We start from the raw sequence: 22,852 nt of genomic DNA, 5'->3' as shown, positions 1-22,852 counted from the left end.
GTGATGCAAACGAATACAAAAAGTGGAATCATGTCATATGTTTATACTAGATTGAGTTATACAAGGTTGGAATGTTGTTACATAATTTAAAATACTATAAGTAATATATTTGACAATAATCAGAAAACAATTGAAATCACACTGTGGATATTTTAGACTGCATAATTGCTTTGGGCAAGAGCTCTCAAACTAGGCAAATGACATTCTCCATCACTAAAGGCATTTGATATGCATATCTATTGATTTGGTGTTTTGCCTATTTGTTGTGTACAACTTTTGATGATACACCTTTGATGATATATTTAGGCAGATTATATATTTTTACCTGTTTTTGCATGACATCACATTTCATGTGTGTTTCTGCATATGTACCAATATCTTCAAATCAACCTTAACCTACCAAGGGCCCAACTGGACATCCAATGACAGTGTACGCACTAGCTTTATAGAAGCAGCACTTCTTAGTTTTTCCCATGCAAAGGCCTTTAGCCTACAACCGTCCTTCGTAATTACGTCACAGACTCCTATCTCTATCACCTTTACCTGCAGCTGAATATCTCACCGGGTGCGGTGGCATGTGCCTGTAATCCAAGTCACTGGGAGGCTGAGGTTGGTGGATCAAGTGAGCTGAGGAGCTCTGGGCTGCAGCACGCTATGTCGAACGGGTGTCCACGCTAAGTTCGGTATCGATATGGTGTTCCTGGGGGAGCCCGGGACCACCAGGTTGTCTAAGGAGGGGTGAACCGGCCCAGGTCGGAAACGAAGCAGGTCAAATCCCCCGTGCTGTCCAGTAGTGGGATAATACCTGTGAGTAGATGCTGCAGTGCAGCCTTGGCAAAACATCGAGACCTAATCTTTTCATTTAAAAAAAAACGTATTTTTATCTGCTACACAAATTGTCACTTCGAAATGTTTATCAGACCATGAAAAGTCGACACTTTTTTTCAGCTTTCCAAAAACAATTACCGTTATACCTTCTGATAATCGAGAATTATACTGACTACTACTGACGAGATGTGTGGATACCGGCAACAAAATGCAGCACGGACCGTTGAGGGAGGAGTAGGTGCTAGCGCGATGCTTAGCATGAAACTGAGGCCAGCTCTCCCATCACCATCGACAGACAGACAGTTCGGATAGGTTCATTTACCTGTGTGAAATGAGCCACAATAATGATTAGCCAAATCATTGGAATTTGAGATTCACCTTCAAATTAAGTCCCTTATTGAAGGTGATGCAAACGAATACAAAAAGTGGAATCATGTCATATGTTTATACTAGATTGAGTTATACAAGGTTGGAATGTTGTTACATAATTTAAAATACTATAAGTAATATATTTGACAATAATCAGAAAACAATTGAAATCACACTGTGGATATTTTAGACTGCATAATTGCTTTGGGCAAGAGCTCTCAAACTAGGCAAATGACATTCTCCATCACTAAAGGCATTTGATATGCATATCTATTGATTTGGTGTTTTGCCTATTTGTTGTGTACAACTTTTGATGATACACCTTTGATGATATATTTAGGCAGATTATATATTTTTACCTGTTTTTGCATGACATCACATTTCATGTGTGTTTCTGCATATGTTCCAATATCTTCAAATCAACCTTAACCTACCAAGGGCCCAACTGGACATCCAATGACAGTGTACGCACTAGCTTTATAGAAGCAGCACTTCTTAGTTTTTCCCATGCAAAGGCCTTTAGCCTACAACCGTCCTTCGTAATTACGTCACAGACTCCTACCTCTATCACCTTTACCTGCAGCTGAATATCTCGCCGGGTGCGGTGGCATGTGCCTGTAATCCAAGTCACTGGGAGGCTGAGGTTGGTGGATCAAGTGAGCTGAGGAGCTCTGGGCTGCAGCACGCTATGTCGAACGGGTGTCCACGCTAAGTTCGGTATCGATATGGTGTTCCTGGGGGAGCCCGGGACCACCAGGTTGTCTAAGGAGGGGTGAACCGGCCCAGGTCGGAAACGAAGCAGGTCAAATCCCCCGTGCTGTCCAGTAGTGGGATAATACCTGTGAGTAGATGCTGCAGTGCAGCCTTGGCAAAACATCGAGACCTAATCTTTTCATTTAAAAAAAAACGTATTTTTATCTGCTACACAAATTGTCACTTCGAAATGTTTATCAGACCATGAAAAGTCGACACTTTTTTTCAGCTTTCCAAAAACAATTACCGTTATACCTTCTGATAATCGAGAATTATACTGACTACTACTGACGAGATGTGTGGATACCGGCAACAAAATGCAGCACGGACCGTTGAGGGAGGAGTAGGTGCTAGCGCGATGCTTAGCATGAAACTGAGGCCAGCTCTCCCATCACCATCGACAGACAGACAGTTCGGATAGGTTCATTTACCTGTGTGAAATGAGCCACAATAATGATTAGCCAAATCATTGGAATTTGAGATTCACCTTCAAATTAAGTCCCTTATTGAAGGTGATGCAAACGAATACAAAAAGTGGAATCATGTCATATGTTTATACTAGATTGAGTTATACAAGGTTGGAATGTTGTTACATAATTTAAAATACTATAAGTAATATATTTGACAATAATCAGAAAACAATTGAAATCACACTGTGGATATTTTAGACTGCATAATTGCTTTGGGCAAGAGCTCTCAAACTAGGCAAATGACATTCTCCATCACTAAAGGCATTTGATATGCATATCTATTGATTTGGTGTTTTGCCTATTTGTTGTGTACAACTTTTGATGATACACCTTTGATGATATATTTAGGCAGATTATATATTTTTACCTGTTTTTGCATGACATCACATTTCATGTGTGTTTCTGCATATGTTCCAATATCTTCAAATCAACCTTAACCTACCAAGGGCCCAACTGGACATCCAATGACAGTGTACGCACTAGCTTTATAGAAGCAGCACTTCTTAGTTTTTCCCATGCAAAGGCCTTTAGCCTACAACCGTCCTTCGTAATTACGTCACAGACTCCTACCTCTATCACCTTTACCTGCAGCTGAATATCTCGCCGGGTGCGGTGGCATGTGCCTGTAATCCAAGTCACTGGGAGGCTGAGGTTGGTGGATCAAGTGAGCTGAGGAGCTCTGGGCTGCAGCACTCTATGTTGAACGGGTGTCCACGCTAAGTTTGGTATTGATATGGTGTTCCTGGGGGAGCCCGGGACCACCAGGTTGTCTAAGGAGGGGTGAACCGGCCCAGGTCGGAAACGAAGCAGGTCAAATCCCCCGTGCTGTCCAGTAGTGGGATAATACCTGTGAGTAGATCCACCAGGTTGTCTAAGGAGGGGTGAACCGGCCCAGGTCGGAAACGAAGCAGGTCAAATCCCCCGTGCTGTCCAGTAGTGGGATAATACCTGTGAGTAGATGCTGCAGTGCAGCCTTGGCAAAACATCGAGACCTAGTCTTTTCATTTAAAAAAAAAAAACGTATTTTTATCTGCTACACAAATTGTCACTTTGAAATGTTTATCAGACCATGAAAAGTCGACACTTTTTTGCAGCTTTCCAAAAACAATTACCGTTATACCTTCTGATAATCGAGAATTATACTGACTACTACTGACGAGATGTGTGGATACCGGTAACAAAATGCAGCACGGACCGTTGAGGGAGGAGTAAGTGCTAGCGCGATGCTTAGCATGAAACTGAGGCCAGCTCTCCCATCACCATCGACAGACAGACAGTTCGGATAGGTTCATTTACCTGTGTGAAATGAGCCACAATAATGATTAGCCAAATCATTGGAATTTGAGATTCACCTTCAAATTAAGTCCCTTATTGAAGGTGATGCAAACGAATACAAAAAGTGGAATCATGTCATATGTTTGTACTAGATTCAGTTATACAAGGTTGGAATGTTGTTACATAATTTTAAATACTATAAGTAATATATTTGACAATAATCAGAAAACAATTGAAATCACACTGTGGATATTTTAGACTGCATAATTGCTTTGGGCAAGAGCTCTCAAACTAGGCAAATGACATTCTCCATCACTAAAGGCATTTGATATGCATATCTATTGATTTGGTGTTTTGCCTATTTGTTGTGTACAACTTTTGATGATACACCTTTGATGATATATATAGGCAGATTATATATTTTTACCTGTTTTTGCATGACATCACATTTCATGTGTGTTTCTGCATATGTACCAATATCTTCAAATCAACCTTAACCTACCAAGGGCCCAACTGGACATCCAATGACAGTGTACGCACTAGCTTTATAGAAGCAGCACTTCTTAGTTTTTCCCATGCAAAGGCCTTTAGCCCACAACCGTCCTTCGTAATTACGTCACAGACTCCTACCTCTATCACCTTTACCTGCAGCTGAATATCTCGCCGGGTGCGGTGGCATGTGCCTGTAATCCAAGTCACTGGGAGGCTGAGGTTGGTAGATCAAGTGAGCTGAGGAGCTCTGGGCTGCAGCACGCTATGTCGAACGGGTGTCCACGCCAAGTTCGGTATAGATATGGTGTTCCTGGGGGAGCCCGGGACCACCAGGTTGTCTAAGGAGGGGTGAACCGGCCCAGGTCGGAAACGAAGCAGGTCAAATCCCCCGTGCTGTCCAGTAGTGGGATAATACCTGTGAGTAGATGCTGCAGTGCAGCCTTGGCAAAACATTGAGACCTAGTCTTTTCATTTTTAAAAAAAACATATTTTTATCTGCTACACAAATTGTCACTTCGAAATGTTTATCAGACCATGAAAAGTCAACACTTTTTTTCAGCTTTCCAAAAACAATTACCGTTATACCTTCTGATAATCGAGAATTATACTGACTACTACTGACGAGATGTGTGGATACCGGTAACAAAATGCAGCACGGACCGTTGAGGGAGGAGTAAGTGCTAGCGCGATGCTTAGCATGAAACTGAGGCCAGCTCTCCCATCACCATCGACAGACAGACAGTTCGGATAGGTTCATTTACCTGTGTGAAATGAGCCACAATAATGATTAGCCAAATCATTGGAATTTGAGATTCACCTTCAAATGAAGTCCCTTATTGAAGGTGATGCAAACGAATACAAAAAGTGGAATCATGTCATATGTTTGTACTAGATTCAGTTATACAAGGTTGGAATGTTGTTACATAATTTTAAATACTATAAGTAATATATTTGACAATAATCAGAAAACAATTGAAATCACACTGTGGATATTTTAGACTGCATAATTGCTTTGGGCAAGAGCTCTCAAACTAGGCAAATGACATTCTCCATCACTAAAGGCATTTGATATGCATATCTATTGATTTGGTGTTTTGCCTATTTGTTGTGTACAACTTTTGATGATACACCTTTGATGATATATTTAGGCAGATTATATATTTTTACCTGTTTTTGCATGACATCACATTTCATGTGTGTTTCTGCATATGTACCAATATCTTCAAATCAACCTTAACCTACCAAGGGCCCAACTGGACATCCAATGACAGTGTACGCACTAGCTTTATAGAAGCAGCATTTCTTCTTAGTTTTTCCCATGCAAAGGCCTTTAGCCTACAACCGTCCTTCGTAATTACGTCACAGACTCCTACCTCTATCACCTTTACCTGCTGCTGAATATCTCGCCGGGTGCGTTGGCATGTGCCTGTAATCCAAGTCACTGGGAGGCTGAGGTTGGTGGATCAAGTGAGCTGAGGAGCTTTGGGCTGCAGCACGCTATGTCGAACGGGTGTCCACGCCAAGTTCGGTATAGATATGGTGTTCCTGGGGGAGCCCGGGACCACCAGGTTGTCTAAGGAGGGGTGAACCGGCCCAGGTCGGAAACGAAGCAGGGAAATCCCCCGTGCTGTCCAGTAGTGGGATAATACCTGTGAGTAGATGCTGCAGTGCAGCCTTGGCAAAACATCGAGACCTAATCTTTTCATTTAAAAAAAAACGTATTTTTATCTGCTACACAAATTGTCACTTCGAAATGTTTATCAGACCATGAAAAGTCGACACTTTTTTTCAGCTTTCCAAAAACAATTACCGTTATACCTTCTGATAATCGAGAATTATACTGACTACTACTGACGAGATGTGTGGATACCGGCAACAAAATGCAGCACGGACCGTTGAGGGAGGAGTAGGTGCTAGCGCGATGCTTAGCATGAAACTGAGGCCAGCTCTCCCATCACCATCGACAGACAGACAGTTCGGATAGGTTCATTTACCTGTGTGAAATGAGCCACAATAATGATTAGCCAAATCATTGGAATTTGAGATTCACCTTCAAATTAAGTCCCTTATTGAAGGTGATGCAAACGAATACAAAAAGTGGAATCATGTCATATGTTTATACTAGATTGAGTTATACAAGGTTGGAATGTTGTTACATAATTTAAAATACTATAAGTAATATATTTGACAATAATCAGAAAACAATTGAAATCACACTGTGGATATTTTAGACTGCATAATTGCTTTGGGCAAGAGCTCTCAAACTAGGCAAATGACATTCTCCATCACTAAAGGCATTTGATATGCATATCTATTGATTTGGTGTTTTGCCTATTTGTTGTGTACAACTTTTGATGATACACCTTTGATGATATATTTAGGCAGATTATATATTTTTACCTGTTTTTGCATGACATCACATTTCATGTGTGTTTCTGCATATGTTCCAATATCTTCAAATCAACCTTAACCTACCAAGGGCCCAACTGGACATCCAATGACAGTGTACGCACTAGCTTTATAGAAGCAGCACTTCTTAGTTTTTCCCATGCAAAGGCCTTTAGCCTACAACCGTCCTTCGTAATTACGTCACAGACTCCTACCTCTATCACCTTTACCTGCAGCTGAATATCTCGCCGGGTGCGGTGGCATGTGCCTGTAATCCAAGTCACTGGGAGGCTGAGGTTGGTGGATCAAGTGAGCTGAGGAGCTCTGGGCTGCAGCACTCTATGTTGAACGGGTGTCCACGCTAAGTTTGGTATTGATATGGTGTTCCTGGGGGAGCCCGGGACCACCAGGTTGTCTAAGGAGGGGTGAACCGGCCCAGGTCGGAAACGAAGCAGGTCAAATCCCCCGTGCTGTCCAGTAGTGGGATAATACCTGTGAGTAGATCCACCAGGTTGTCTAAGGAGGGGTGAACCGGCCCAGGTCGGAAACAAAGCAGGTCAAATCCCCCGTGCTGTCCAGTAGTGGGATAATACCTGTGAGTAGATGCTGCAGTGCAGCCTTGGCAAAACATCGAGACCTAGTCTTTTCATTTAAAAAAAAAAAACGTATTTTTATCTGCTACACAAATTGTCACTTCGAAATGTTTATCAGACCATGAAAAGTCGACACTTTTTTGCAGCTTTCCAAAAACAATTACCGTTATACCTTCTGATAATCGAGAATTATACTGACTACTACTGACGAGATGTGTGGATACCGGTAACAAAATGCAGCACGGACCGTTGAGGGAGGAGTAAGTGCTAGCGCGATGCTTAGCATGAAACTGAGGCCAGCTCTCCCATCACCATCGACAGACAGACAGTTCGGATAGGTTCATTTACCTGTGTGAAATGAGCCACAATAATGATTAGCCAAATCATTGGAATTTGAGATTCACCTTCAAATTAAGTCCCTTATTGAAGGTGATGCAAACGAATACAAAAAGTGGAATCATGTCATATGTTTGTACTAGATTCAGTTATACAAGGTTGGAATGTTGTTACATAATTTAAAATACTATAAGTAATATATTTGACAATAATCAGAAAACAATTGAAATCACACTGTGGATATTTTAGACTGCATAATTGCTTTGGGCAAGAGCTCTCAAACTAGGCAAATGACATTCTCCATCACTAAAGGCATTTGATATGCATATCTATTGATTTGGTGTTTTGCCTATTTGTTGTGTACAACTTTTGATGATACACCTTTGATGATATATATAGGCAGATTATATATTTTTACCTGTTTTTGCATGACATCACATTTCATGTGTGTTTCTGCATATGTACCAATATCTTCAAATCAACCTTAACCTACCAAGGGCCCAACTGGACATCCAATGACAGTGTACGCACTAGCTTTATAGAAGCAGCACTTCTTAGTTTTTCCCATGCAAAGGCCTTTAGCCCACAACCGTCCTTCGTAATTACGTCACAGACTCCTACCTCTATCACCTTTACCTGCAGCTGAATATCTCGCCGGGTGCGGTGGCATGTGCCTGTAATCCAAGTCACTGGGAGGCTGAGGTTGGTGGATCAAGTGAGCTGAGGAGCTCTGGGCTGCAGCACGCTATGTCGAACGGGTGTCCACGCCAAGTTCGGTATAGATATGGTGTTCCTGGGGGAGCCCGGGACCACCAGGTTGTCTAAGGAGGGGTGAACCGGCCCAGGTCGGAAACGAAGCAGGTCAAATCCCCCGTGCTGTCCAGTAGTGGGATAATACCTGTGAGTAGATGCTGCAGTGCAGCCTTGGCAAAACATTGAGACCTAGTCTTTTCATTTAAAAAAAAAACATATTTTTATCTGCTACACAAATTGTCACTTCGAAATGTTTATCAGACCATGAAAAGTCAACACTTTTTTTCAGCTTTCCAAAAACAATTACCGTTATACCTTCTGATAATCGAGAATTATACTGACTACTACTGACGAGATGTGTGGATACCGGTAACAAAATGCAGCACGGACCGTTGAGGGAGGAGTAAGTGCTAGCGCGATGCTTAGCATGAAACTGAGGCCAGCTCTCCCATCACCATCGACAGACAGACAGTTCGGATAGGTTCATTTACCTGTGTGAAATGAGCCACAATAATGATTAGCCAAATCATTGGAATTTGAGATTTACCTTCAAATGAAGTCCCTTATTGAAGGTGATGCAAACGAATACAAAAAGTGGAATCATGTCATATGTTTGTACTAGATTCAGTTATACAAGGTTGGAATGTTGTTACATAATTTTAAATACTATAAGTAATATATTTGACAATAATCAGAAAACAATTGAAATCACACTGTGGATATTTTAGACTGCATAATTGCTTTGGGCAAGAGCTCTCAAACTAGGCAAATGACATTCTCCATCACTAAAGGCATTTGATATGCATATCTATTGATTTGGTGTTTTGCCTATTTGTTGTGTACAACTTTTGATGATACACCTTTGATGATATATTTAGGCAGATTATATATTTTTACCTGTTTTTGCATGACATCACATTTCATGTGTGTTTCTGCATATGTACCAATATCTTCAAATCAACCTTAACCTACCAAGGGCCCAACTGGACATCCAATGACAGTGTACGCACTAGCTTTATAGAAGCAGCATTTCTTCTTAGTTTTTCCCATGCAAAGGCCTTTAGCCTACAACCGTCCTTCGTAATTACGTCACAGACTCCTACCTCTATCACCTTTACCTGCTGCTGAATATCTCGCCGGGTGCGTTGGCATGTGCCTGTAATCCAAGTCACTGGGAGGCTGAGGTTGGTGGATCAAGTGAGCTGAGGAGCTCTGGGCTGCAGCACGCTATGTCGAACGGGTGTCCACGCCAAGTTCGGTATCGATATGGTGTTCCTGGGGGAGCCCGGGACCACCAGGTTGTCTAAGGAGGGGTGAACCGGCCCAGGTCGGAAACGAAGCAGGTCAAATCCCCCGTGCTGTCCAGTAGTGGGATAATACCTGTGAGTAGATGCTGCAGTGCAGCCTTGGCAAAACATTGAGACCTAGTCTTTTCATTAAAAAAAACCCATGTTTTTATCTGCTACACAAATTGTCACTTCGAAATGTTTATCAGACCATGAAAAGTCGACACTTTTTTTCAGCTTTCCAAAAACAATTACCGTTATACCTTCTGATAATCGAGAATTATACTGACTACTACTGACGAGATGTGTGGATACCGGTAACAAAATGCAGCACGGACCGTTGAGGGAGGAGTAAGTGCTAGCGCGATGCTTAGCATGAAACTGAGGCCAGCTCTCCCATCACCATCGACAGACAGACAGTTCGGATAGGTTCATTTACCTGTGTGAAATGAGCCACAATAATGATTAGCCAAATCATTGGAATTTGAGATTCACCTTCAAATTAAGTCCCTTATTGAAGGTGATGCAAACGAATACAAAAAGTGGAATCATGTCATATGTTTATACTAGATTGAGTTATACAAGGTTGGAATGTTGTTACATAATTTAAAATACTATAAGTAATATATTTGACAATAATCAGAAAACAATTGAAATCACACTGTGGATATTTTAGACTGCATAATTGCTTTGGGCAAGAGCTCTCAAACTAGGCAAATGACATTCTCCATCACTAAAGGCATTTGATATGCATATCTATTGATTTGGTGTTTTGCCTATTTGTTGTGTACAACTTTTGATGATACACCTTTGATGATATATTTAGGCAGATTATATATTTTTACCTGTTTTTGCATGACATCACATTTCATGTGTGTTTCTGCATATGTTCCAATATCTTCAAATCAACCTTAACCTACCAAGGGCCCAACTGGACATCCAATGACAGTGTACGCACTAGCTTTATAGAAGCAGCACTTCTTAGTTTTTCCCATGCAAAGGCCTTTAGCCTACAACCGTCCTTCGTAATTACGTCACAGACTCCTACCTCTATCACCTTTACCTGCAGCTGAATATCTCGCCGGGTGCGGTGGCATGTGCCTGTAATCCAAGTCACTGGGAGGCTGAGGTTGGTGGATCAAGTGAGCTGAGGAGCTCTGGGCTGCAGCACTCTATGTTGAACGGGTGTCCACGCTAAGTTTGGTATTGATATGGTGTTCCTGGGGGAGCCCGGGACCACCAGGTTGTCTAAGGAGGGGTGAACCGGCCCAGGTCGGAAACGAAGCAGGTCAAATCCCCCGTGCTGTCCAGTAGTGGGATAATACCTGTGAGTAGATCCACCAGGTTGTCTAAGGAGGGGTGAACCGGCCCAGGTCGGAAACAAAGCAGGTCAAATCCCCCGTGCTGTCCAGTAGTGGGATAATACCTGTGAGTAGATGCTGCAGTGCAGCCTTGGCAAAACATCGAGACCTAGTCTTTTCATTTAAAAAAAAAAAACGTATTTTTATCTGCTACACAAATTGTCACTTCGAAATGTTTATCAGACCATGAAAAGTCGACACTTTTTTGCAGCTTTCCAAAAACAATTACCGTTATACCTTCTGATAATCGAGAATTATACTGACTACTACTGACGAGATGTGTGGATACCGGTAACAAAATGCAGCACGGACCGTTGAGGGAGGAGTAAGTGCTAGCGCGATGCTTAGCATGAAACTGAGGCCAGCTCTCCCATCACCATCGACAGACAGACAGTTCGGATAGGTTCATTTACCTGTGTGAAATGAGCCACAATAATGATTAGCCAAATCATTGGAATTTGAGATTCACCTTCAAATTAAGTCCCTTATTGAAGGTGATGCAAACGAATACAAAAAGTGGAATCATGTCATATGTTTGTACTAGATTCAGTTATACAAGGTTGGAATGTTGTTACATAATTTTAAATACTATAAGTAATATATTTGACAATAATCAGAAAACAATTGAAATCACACTGTGGATATTTTAGACTGCATAATTGCTTTGGGCAAGAGCTCTCAAACTAGGCAAATGACATTCTCCATCACTAAAGGCATTTGATATGCATATCTATTGATTTGGTGTTTTGCCTATTTGTTGTGTACAACTTTTGATGATACACCTTTGATGATATATATAGGCAGATTATATATTTTTACCTGTTTTTGCATGACATCACATTTCATGTGTGTTTCTGCATATGTACCAATATCTTCAAATCAACCTTAACCTACCAAGGGCCCAACTGGACATCCAATGACAGTGTACGCACTAGCTTTATAGAAGCAGCACTTCTTAGTTTTTCCCATGCAAAGGCCTTTAGCCCACAACCGTCCTTCGTAATTACGTCACAGACTCCTACCTCTATCACCTTTACCTGCAGCTGAATATCTCGCCGGGTGCGGTGGCATGTGCCTGTAATCCAAGTCACTGGGAGGCTGAGGTTGGTGGATCAAGTGAGCTGAGGAGCTCTGGGCTGCAGCACGCTATGTCGAACGGGTGTCCACGCCAAGTTCGGTATAGATATGGTGTTCCTGGGGGAGCCCGGGACCACCAGGTTGTCTAAGGAGGGGTGAACCGGCCCAGGTCGGAAACGAAGCAGGTCAAATCCCCCGTGCTGTCCAGTAGTGGGATAATACCTGTGAGTAGATGCTGCAGTGCAGCCTTGGCAAAACATTGAGACCTAGTCTTTTCATTTAAAAAAAAAACATATTTTTATCTGCTACACAAATTGTCACTTCGAAATGTTTATCAGACCATGAAAAGTCAACACTTTTTTTCAGCTTTCCAAAAACAATTACCGTTATACCTTCTGATAATCGAGAATTATACTGACTACTACTGACGAGATGTGTGGATACCGGTAACAAAATGCAGCACGGACCGTTGAGGGAGGAGTAAGTGCTAGCGCGATGCTTAGCATGAAACTGAGGCCAGCTCTCCCATCACCATCGACAGACAGACAGTTCGGATAGGTTCATTTACCTGTGTGAAATGAGCCACAATAATGATTAGCCAAATCATTGGAATTTGAGATTCACCTTCAAATGAAGTCCCTTATTGAAGGTGATGCAAACGAATACAAAAAGTGGAATCATGTCATATGTTTGTACTAGATTCAGTTATACAAGGTTGGAATGTTGTTACATAATTTTAAATACTATAAGTAATATATTTGACAATAATCAGAAAACAATTGAAATCACACTGTGGATATTTTAGACTGCATAATTGCTTTGGGCAAGAGCTCTCAAACTAGGCAAATGACATTCTCCATCACTAAAGGCATTTGATATGCATATCTATTGATTTGGTGTTTTGCCTATTTGTTGTGTACAACTTTTGATGATACACCTTTGATGATATATTTAGGCAGATTATATATTTTTACCTGTTTTTGCATGACATCACATTTCATGTGTGTTTCTGCATATGTACCAATATCTTCAAATCAACCTTAACCTACCAAGGGCCCAACTGGACATCCAATGACAGTGTACGCACTAGCTTTATAGAAGCAGCATTTCTTCTTAGTTTTTCCCATGCAAAGGCCTTTAGCCTACAACCGTCCTTCGTAATTACGTCACAGACTCCTACCTCTATCACCTTTACCTGCTGCTGAATATCTCGCCGGGTGCGTTGGCATGTGCCTGTAATCCAAGTCACTGGGAGGCTGAGGTTGGTGGATCAAGTGAGCTGAGGAGCTCTGGGCTGCAGCACGCTATGTCGAACGGGTGTCCACGCCAAGTTCGGTATCGATATGGTGTTCCTGGGGGAGCCCGGGACCACCAGGTTGTCTAAGGAGGGGTGAACCGGCCCAGGTCGGAAACGAAGCAGGTCAAATCCCCCGTGCTGTCCAGTAGTGGGATAATACCTGTGAGTAGATGCTGCAGTGCAGCCTTGGCAAAACATTGAGACCTAGTCTTTTCATTAAAAAAAACCCATGTTTTTATCTGCTACACAAATTGTCACTTCGAAATGTTTATCAGACCATGAAAAGTCGACACTTTTTTTCAGCTTTCCAAAAACAATTACCGTTATACCTTCTGATAATCGAGAATTATACTGACTACTACTGACGAGATGTGTGGATACCGGTAACAAAATGCAGCACGGACCGTTGAGGGAGGAGTAAGTGCTAGCGCGATGCTTAGCATGAAACTGAGGCCAGCTCTCCCATCACCATCGACAGACAGACAGTTCGGATAGGTTCATTTACCTGTGTGAAATGAGCCACAATAATGATTAGCCAAATCATTGGAATTTGAGATTCACCTTCAAATTAAGTCCCTTATTGAAGGTGATGCAAACGAATACAAAAAGTGGAATCATGTCATATGTTTGTACTAGATTCAGTTATACAAGGTTGGAATGTTGTTACATAATTTAAAATACTATAAGTAATATATTTGACAATAATCAGAAAACAATTGAAATCACACTGTGGATATTTAAGACTGCATAATTGCTTTGGGCAAGAGCTCTCAAACTAGGCAAATTACATTCTCCATCACTAAAGGCATTTGATATGCATATCTATTGATTTGGTGTTTTGCCTATTTGTTGTGTACAACTTTTGATGATACACCTTTGATGATATATATTGGCAGATTATATATTTTTACCTGTTTTTGCATGACATCACATTTCATGTGTGTTTCTGCATATGTACCAATATCTTCAAATCAACCTAAACTTGCCAAGGGCCCAACTGGACATCCAATGACAGTGTACGCACTAGCTTTATAGAAGCAGCACTTCTTAGTTTTTCCCATGCAAAGGCCTTTAGCCTACAACCGTCCTTCGTAATTACGTCACAGACTCCTACCTCTATCACCTTTACCTGCTGCTGAATATCTCGCCGGGTGCGTTGGCATGTGCCTGTAATCCAAGTCACTGGGAGGCTGAGGTTGGTGGATCAAGTGAGCTGAGGAGCTCTGGGCTGCAGCACGCTATGTCGAACGGGTGTCCACGCCAAGTTCGGTATAGATATGGTGTTCCTGGGGGAGCCCGGGACCACCAGGTTGTCTAAGGAGGGGTGAACCGGCCCAGGTCGGAAACGAAGCAGGTCAAATCCCCCGTGCTGTCCAGTAGTGGGATAATACCTGTGAGTAGATGCTGCAGTGCAGCCTTAGCAAAACATTGAGACCTAGTCTTTTCATTTAAAAAAAAACCATATTTTTATCTGCTACACAAATTGTCACTTCGAAATGTTTATCAGACCATGAAAAGTCAACACTTTTTTTCAGCTTTCCAAAAACAATTACCGTTATACCTTCTGATAATCGAGAATTATACTGACTACTACTGACGAGATGTGTGGATACCGGTAACAAAATGCAGCACGGACCGTTGAGGGAGGAGTAAGTGCTAGCGCGATGCTTAGCATGAAACTGAGGCCAGCTCTCCCATCACCATCGACAGACAGACAGTTCGGATAGGTTCATTTACCTGTGTGAAATGAGCCACAATAATGATTAGCCAAATCATTGGAATTTGAGATTCACCTTCAAATTAAGTCCCTTATTGAAGGTGATGCAAACGAATACAAAAAGTGGAATCATGTCATATGTTTGTACTAGATTCAGTTATACAAGGTTGGAATGTTGTTACATAATTTTAAATACTATAAGTAATATATTTGACAATAATCAGAAAACAATTGAAATCACACTGTGGATATTTTAGACTGCATAATTGCTTTGGGCAAGAGCTCTCAAACTAGGCAAATGACATTCTCCATCACTAAAGGCATTTGATATTTATATCTATTGATTTGGTGTTTTGCCTATTTGTTGTGTACAACTTTTGATGATACACCTTTGATGATATATTTAGGCAGATTATATATTTTTACCTGTTTTTGCATGACATCACATTTCATGTGTGTTTCTGCATATGTACCAATATCTTCAAATCAACCTTAACCTACCAAGGGCCCAACTGGACATCCAATGACAGTGTACGCACTAGCTTTATAGAAGCAGCATTTCTTCTTAGTTTTTCCCATGCAAAGGCCTTTAGCCTACAACCGTCCTTCGTAATTACGTCACAGACTCCTACCTCTATCACCTTTACCTGCTGCTGAATATCTCGCCGGGTGCGTTGGCATGTGCCTGTAATCCAAGTCACTGGGAGGCTGAGGTTGGTGGATCAAGTGAGCTGAGGAGCTCTGGGCTGCAGCACGCTATGTCGAACGGGTGTCCACGCCAAGTTCGGTATCGATATGGTGTTCCTGGGGGAGCCCGGGACCACCAGGTTGTCTAAGGAGGGGTGAACCGGCCCAGGTCGGAAATGAAGCAGGTCAAATCCCCCGTGCTGTCCAGTAGTGGGATAATACCTGTGAGTAGATGCTGCAGTGCAGCCTTGGCAAAACATTGAGACCTAGTCTTTTCATTAAAAAAAACCCCATGTTTTTATCTGCTACACAAATTGTCACTTCGAAATGTTTATCAGACCATGAAAAGTCGACACTTTTTTTCAGCTTTCCAAAAACAATTACCGTTATACCTTCTGATAATCGAGAATTATACTGACTACTACTGACGAGATGTGTGGATACCGGTAACAAAATGCAGCACGGACCGTTGAGGGAGGAGTAAGTGCTAGCGTGATGCTTAGCATGAAACTGAGGCCAGCTCTCCCATCACCATCGACAGACAGACAGTTCGGATAGGTTCATTTACCTGTGTGAAATGAGCCACAATAATGATTAGCCAAATCATTGGAATTTGAGATTCACCTTCAAATTAAGTCCCTTATTGAAGGTGATGCAAACGAATACAAAAAGTGGAATCATGTCATATGTTTGTACTAGATTGAGTTATACAAGGTTGGAATGTTGTTACATAATTTAAAATACTATAAGTAATATATTTGACAATAATCAGAAAACAATTGAAATCACACTGTGGATATTTAAGACTGCATAATTGCTTTGGGCAAGAGCTCTCAAACTAGGCAAATGACATTCTCCATCACTAAAGGCATTTGATATGCATATCTATTGATTTGGTGTTTTGCCTATTTGTTGTGTACAACTTTTGATGATACACCTTTGATGATATATATAGGCAGATTATATATTTTTACCTGTTTTTGCATGACATCACATTTCATGTGTGTTTCTGCATATGTACCAATATCTTCAAATCAACCTAAACTTGCCAAGGGCCCAACTGGACATCCAATGACAGTGTACGCACTAGCTTTATAGAAGCAGCACTTCTTAGTTTTTCCCATGCAAAGGCCTTTAGCCTACAACCGTCCTTCGTAATTACGTCACAGACTCCTACCTCTATCACCTTTACCTGCTGCTGAATATCTCGCCGGGTGCGTTGGCATGTGCCTGTAATCCAAGTCACTGGGAGGCTGAGGTTGGTGGATCAAGTGAGCTGAGGAGCTCTGGGCTGCAGCACGCTATGTCGAACGGGTGTCCACGCCAAGTTCGGTATAGATATGGTGTTCCTGGGGGAGCCCGGGACCACCAGGTTGTCTAAGGAGGGGTGAACCGGCCCAGGTCGGAAACGAAGCAGGTCAAATCCCCCGTGCTGTCCAGTAGTGGGATAATACCTGTGAGTAGATGCTGCAGTGCAGCCTTGGCAAAACATTGAGACCTAGTCTTTTCATTTAAAAAAAAAACATATTTTTATCTGCTACACAAATTGTCACTTCGAAATGTTTATCAGACCATGAAAAGTCAACACTTTTTTTCAGCTTTCCAAAAACAATTACCGTTATACCTTCTGATAATCGAGAATTATACTGACTACTACTGACGAGATGTGTGGATACCGGTAACAAAATGCAGCACGGACCGTTGAGGGAGGAGTAAGTGCTAGCGCGATGCTTAGCATGAAACTGAGGCCAGCTCTCCCATCACCATCGACAGACAGACAGTTCGGATAGGTTCATTTACCTGTGTGAAATGAGCCACAATAATGATTAGCCAAATCATTGGAATTTGAGATTCACCTTCAAATGAAGTCCCTTATTGAAGGTGATGCAAACGAATACAAAAAGTGGAATCATGTCATATGTTTGTACTAGATTCAGTTATACAAGGTTGGAATGTTGTTACATAATTTTAAATACTATAAGTAATATATTTGACAATAATCAGAAAACAATTGAAATCACACTGTGGATATTTTAGACTGCATAATTGCTTTGGGCAAGAGCTCTCAAACTAGGCAAATGACATTCTCCATCACTAAAGGCATTTGATATGCATATCTATTGATTTGGTGTTTTGCCTATTTGTTGTGTACAACTTTTGATGATACACCTTTGATGATATATATAGGCAGATTATATATTTTTACCTGTTTTTGCATGACATCACATTTCATGTGTGTTTCTGCATATGTACCAATATCTTCAAATCAACCTAAACTTGCCAAGGGCCCAACTGGACATCCAATGACAGTGTACGCACTAGCTTTATAGAAGCAGCACTTCTTAGTTTTTCCCATGCAAAGGCCTTTAGCCTACAACCGTCCTTCGTAATTACGTCACAGACTCCTACCTCTATCACCTTTACCTGCTGCTGAATATCTCGCCGGGTGCGTTGGCATGTGCCTGTAATCCAAGTCACTGGGAGGCTGAGGTTGGTGGATCAAGTGAGCTGAGGAGCTCTGGGCTGCAGCACGCTATGTCGAACGGGTGTCCACGCCAAGTTCGGTATAGATATGGTGTTCCTGGGGGAGCCCGGGACCACCAGGTTGTCTAAGGAGGGATGAACCGGCCCAGGTCGGAAACGAAGCAGGTCAAATCCCCCGTGCTGTCCAGTAGTGGGATAATACCTGTGAGTAGATGCTGCAGTGCAGCCTTGGCAAAACATTGAGACCTAGTCTTTTCATTTAAAAAAAAACCATATTTTTATCTGCTACACAAATTGTCACTTCGAAATGTTTATCAGACCATGAAAAGTCAACACTTTTTTTCAGCTTTCCAAAAACAATTACCGTTATACCTTCTGATAATCGAGAATTATACTGACTACTACTGACGAGATGTGTGGATACCGGTAACAAAATGCAGCACGGACCGTTGAGGGAGGAGTAAGTGCTAGCGCGATGCTTAGCATGAAACTGAGGCCAGCTCTCCCATCACCATCGACAGACAGACAGTTCGGATAGGTTCATTTACCTGTGTGAAATGAGCCACAATAATGATTAGCCAAATCATTGGAATTTGAGATTCACCTTCAAATTAAGTCCCTTATTGAAGGTGATGCAAACGAATACAAAAAGTGGAATCATGTCATATGTTTGTACTAGATTCAGTTATACAAGGTTGGAATGTTGTTACATAATTTTAAATACTATAAGTAATATATTTGACAATAATCAGAAAACAATTGAAATCACACTGTGGATATTTTAGACTGCATAATTGCTTTGGGCAAGAGCTCTCAAACTAGGCAAATGACATTCTCCATCACTAAAGGCATTTGATATTTATATCTATTGATTTGGTGTTTTGCCTATTTGTTGTGTACAACTTTTGATGATACACCTTTGATGATATATTTAGGCAGATTATATATTTTTACCTGTTTTTGCATGACATCACATTTCATGTGTGTTTCTGCATATGTACCAATATCTTCAAATCAACCTTAACCTACCAAGGGCCCAACTGGACATCCAATGACAGTGTACGCACTAGCTTTATAGAAGCAGCATTTCTTCTTAGTTTTTCCCATGCAAAGGCCTTTAGCCTACAACCGTCCTTCGTAATTACGTCACAGACTCCTACCTCTATCACCTTTACCTGCTGCTGAATATCTCGCCGGGTGCGTTGGCATGTGCCTGTAATCCAAGTCACTGGGAGGCTGAGGTTGGTGGATCAAGTGAGCTGAGGAGCTCTGGGCTGCAGCACGCTATGTCGAACGGGTGTCCACGCCAAGTTCGGTATCGATATGGTGTTCCTGGGGGAGCCCGGGACCACCAGGTTGTCTAAGGAGGGGTGAACCTGCCCAGGTCGGAAATGAAGCAGGTCAAATCCCCCGTGCTGTCCAGTAGTGGGATAATACCTGTGAGTAGATGCTGCAGTGCAGCCTTGGCAAAACATTGAGACCTAGTCTTTTCATTAAAAAAAACCCCATGTTTTTATCTGCTACACAAATTGTCACTTCGAAATGTTTATCAGACCATGAAAAGTCGACACTTTTTTTCAGCTTTCCAAAAACAATTACCGTTATACCTTCTGATAATCGAGAATTATACTGACTACTACTGACGAGATGTGTGGATACCGGTAACAAAATGCAGCACGGACCGTTGAGGGAGGAGTAAGTGCTAGCGTGATGCTTAGCATGAAACTGAGGCCAGCTCTCCCATCACCATCGACAGACAGACAGTTCGGATAGGTTCATTTACCTGTGTGAAATGAGCCACAATAATGATTAGCCAAATCATTGGAATTTGAGATTCACCTTCAAATTAAGTCCCTTATTGAAGGTGATGCAAACGAATACAAAAAGTGGAATCATGTCATATGTTTGTACTAGATTCAGTTATACAAGGTTGGAATGTTGTTACATAATTTTAAATACTATAAGTAATATATTTGACAATAATCAGAAAACAATTGAAATCACACTGTGGATATTTTAGACTGCATAATTGCTTTGGGCAAGAGCTCTCAAACTAGGCAAATGACATTCTCCATCACTAAAGGCATTTGATATGCATATCTATTGATTTGGTGTTTTGCCTATTTGTTGTGTACAACTTTTGATGATACACCTTTGATGATATATATAGGCAGATTATATATTTTTACCTGTTTTTGCATGACATCACATTTCATGTGTGTTTCTGCATATGTACCAATATCTTCAAATCAACCTAAACTTGCCAAGGGCCCAACTGGACATCCAATGACAGTGTACGCACTAGCTTTATAGAAGCAGCACTTCTTAGTTTTTCCCATGCAAAGGCCTTTAGCCTACAACCGTCCTTCGTAATTACGTCACAGACTCCTACCTCTATCACCTTTACCTGCTGCTGAATATCTCGCCGGGTGCGTTGGCATGTGCCTGTAATCCAAGTCACTGGGAGGCTGAGGTTGGTGGATCAAGTGAGCTGAGGAGCTCTGGGCTGCAGCACGCTATGTCGAACGGGTGTCCACGCCAAGTTCGGTATAGATATGGTGTTCCTGGGGGAGCCCGGGACCACCAGGTTGTCTAAGGAGGGGTGAACCGGCCCAGGTCGGAAACGAAGCAGGTCAAATCCCCCGTGCTGTCCAGTAGTGGGATAATACCTGTGAGTAGATGCTGCAGTGCAGCCTTGGCAAAACATTGAGACCTAGTCTTTTCATTTAAAAAAAAACCATATTTTTATCTGCTACACAAATTGTCACTTCGAAATGTTTATCAGACCATGAAAAGTCAACACTTTTTTTCAGCTTTCCAAAAACAATTACCGTTATACCTTCTGATAATCGAGAATTATACTGACTACTACTGACGAGATGTGTGGATACCGGTAACAAAATGCAGCACGGACCGTTGAGGGAGGAGTAAGTGCTAGCGCGATGCTTAGCATGAAACTGAGGCCAGCTCTCCCATCACCATCGACAGACAGACAGTTCGGATAGGTTCATTTACCTGTGTGAAATGAGCCACAATAATGATTAGCCAAATCATTGGAATTTGAGATTCACCTTCAAATTAAGTCCCTTATTGAAGGTGATGCAAACGAATACAAAAAGTGGAATCATGTCATATGTTTGTACTAGATTCAGTTATACAAGGTTGGAATGTTGTTACATAATTTTAAATACTATAAGTAATATATTTGACAATAATCAGAAAACAATTGAAATCACACTGTGGATATTTTAGACTGCATAATTGCTTTGGGCAAGAGCTCTCAAACTAGGCAAATGACATTCTCCATCACTAAAGGCATTTGATATGCATATCTATTGATTTGGTGTTTTGCCTATTTGTTGTGTACAACTTTTGATGATACACCTTTGATGATATATATAGGCAGATTATATATTTTTACCTGTTTTTGCATGACATCACATTTCATGTGTGTTTCTGCATATGTACCAATATCTTCAAATCAACCTAAACTTGCCAAGGGCCCAACTGGACATCCAATGACAGTGTACGCACTAGCTTTATAGAAGCAGCACTTCTTAGTTTTTCCCATGCAAAGGCCTTTAGCCTACAACCGTCCTTCGTAATTACGTCACAGACTCCTACCTCTATCACCTTTACCTGCTGCTGAATATCTCGCCGGGTGCGTTGGCATGTGCCTGTAATCCAAGTCACTGGGAGGCTGAGGTTGGTGGATCAAGTGAGCTGAGGAGCTCTGGGCTGCAGCACGCTATGTCGAACGGGTGTCCACGCCAAGTTCGGTATAGATATGGTGTTCCTGGGGGAGCCCGGGACCACCAGGTTGTCTAAGGAGGGGTGAACCGGCCCAGGTCGGAAACGAAGCAGGTCAAATCCCCCGTGCTGTCCAGTAGTGGGATAATACCTGTGAGTAGATGCTGCAGTGCAGCCTTGGCAAAACATTGAGACCTAGTCTTTTCATTTAAAAAAAAACCATATTTTTATCTGCTACACAAATTGTCACTTCGAAATGTTTATCAGACCATGAAAAGTCAACACTTTTTTTCAGCTTTCCAAAAACAATTACCGTTATACCTTCTGATAATCGAGAATTATACTGACTACTACTGACGAGATGTGTGGATACCGGTAACAAAATGCAGCACGGACCGTTGAGGGAGGAGTAAGTGCTAGCGCGATGCTTAGCATGAAACTGAGGCCAGCTCTCCCATCACCATCGACAGACAGACAGTTCGGATAGGTTCATTTACCTGTGTGAAATGAGCCACAATAATGATTAGCCAAATCATTGGAATTTGAGATTCACCTTCAAATTAAGTCCCTTATTGAAGGTGATGCAAACGAATACAAAAAGTGGAATCATGTCATATGTTTGTACTAGATTCAGTTATACAAGGTTGGAATGTTGTTACATAATTTTAAATACTATAAGTAATATATTTGACAATAATCAGAAAACAATTGAAATCACACTGTGGATATTTTAGACTGCATAATTGCTTTGGGCAAGAGCTCTCAAACTAGGCAAATGACATTCTCCATCACTAAAGGCATTTGATATGCATATCTATTGATTTGGTGTTTTGCCTATTTGTTGTGTACAACTTTTGATGATACACCTTTGATGATATATTTAGGCAGATTATATATTTTTACCTGTTTTTGCATGACATCACATTTCATGTGTGT

General features: G+C 41.6%; 18 non-coding genes across 18 annotated transcripts; all 18 read left to right on the top strand.

Annotated features, from left to right (window-relative positions):
• The first annotated feature begins 560 nt into the window (after positions 1-560).
• LOC149981581 (signal recognition particle RNA) lies at positions 561-859 on the top strand. Its single transcript, XR_016482864.1, has one exon.
• Positions 860-1,791: 932 nt separating this feature from the next.
• On the top strand, positions 1,792-2,090 carry LOC149981580 (signal recognition particle RNA). Its single transcript, XR_016482948.1, has one exon.
• A 932-nt stretch (positions 2,091-3,022) lies between these two features.
• LOC149981579 (signal recognition particle RNA) lies at positions 3,023-3,314 on the top strand. The gene has a single exon (XR_016482911.1).
• A 1,043-nt stretch (positions 3,315-4,357) lies between these two features.
• Positions 4,358-4,656, top strand: LOC149981578 (signal recognition particle RNA). Its single transcript, XR_016482896.1, has one exon.
• A 936-nt stretch (positions 4,657-5,592) lies between these two features.
• LOC149981577 (signal recognition particle RNA) lies at positions 5,593-5,890 on the top strand. The gene has a single exon (XR_016482900.1).
• Positions 5,891-6,822: 932 nt separating this feature from the next.
• Positions 6,823-7,114, top strand: LOC149981576 (signal recognition particle RNA). Its single transcript, XR_016482910.1, has one exon.
• A 1,043-nt stretch (positions 7,115-8,157) lies between these two features.
• Positions 8,158-8,456, top strand: LOC149981575 (signal recognition particle RNA). The gene has a single exon (XR_016482882.1).
• A 936-nt stretch (positions 8,457-9,392) lies between these two features.
• LOC149981574 (signal recognition particle RNA) lies at positions 9,393-9,691 on the top strand. Its single transcript, XR_016482929.1, has one exon.
• A 932-nt stretch (positions 9,692-10,623) lies between these two features.
• Positions 10,624-10,915, top strand: LOC149981573 (signal recognition particle RNA). The gene has a single exon (XR_016482909.1).
• A 1,043-nt stretch (positions 10,916-11,958) lies between these two features.
• LOC149981572 (signal recognition particle RNA) lies at positions 11,959-12,257 on the top strand. Its single transcript, XR_016482881.1, has one exon.
• A 936-nt stretch (positions 12,258-13,193) lies between these two features.
• LOC149981571 (signal recognition particle RNA) lies at positions 13,194-13,492 on the top strand. The gene has a single exon (XR_016482928.1).
• Positions 13,493-14,424: 932 nt separating this feature from the next.
• Positions 14,425-14,723, top strand: LOC149981570 (signal recognition particle RNA). The gene has a single exon (XR_016482836.1).
• Positions 14,724-15,659: 936 nt separating this feature from the next.
• On the top strand, positions 15,660-15,958 carry LOC149981569 (signal recognition particle RNA). Its single transcript, XR_016482820.1, has one exon.
• Positions 15,959-16,891: 933 nt separating this feature from the next.
• On the top strand, positions 16,892-17,190 carry LOC149981568 (signal recognition particle RNA). The gene has a single exon (XR_016482860.1).
• A 933-nt stretch (positions 17,191-18,123) lies between these two features.
• Positions 18,124-18,422, top strand: LOC149981567 (signal recognition particle RNA). The gene has a single exon (XR_016482889.1).
• Positions 18,423-19,358: 936 nt separating this feature from the next.
• On the top strand, positions 19,359-19,657 carry LOC149981566 (signal recognition particle RNA). Its single transcript, XR_016482884.1, has one exon.
• Positions 19,658-20,590: 933 nt separating this feature from the next.
• On the top strand, positions 20,591-20,889 carry LOC149981565 (signal recognition particle RNA). The gene has a single exon (XR_016482859.1).
• A 933-nt stretch (positions 20,890-21,822) lies between these two features.
• On the top strand, positions 21,823-22,121 carry LOC149981564 (signal recognition particle RNA). The gene has a single exon (XR_016482858.1).
• Positions 22,122-22,852: the final 731 nt, after the last annotated feature.

Source organism: Oncorhynchus mykiss, chromosome 8 (assembly GCF_057628025.1).
Source record: "Oncorhynchus mykiss isolate SJ-2025 chromosome 8, ASM5762802v1, whole genome shotgun sequence".
NCBI lineage: Eukaryota > Metazoa > Chordata > Actinopteri > Salmoniformes > Salmonidae > Oncorhynchus > Oncorhynchus mykiss.
Note: the sequence above shows the minus strand (reverse complement) of the source record. Positions and strands in the feature narration are given on the sequence as shown.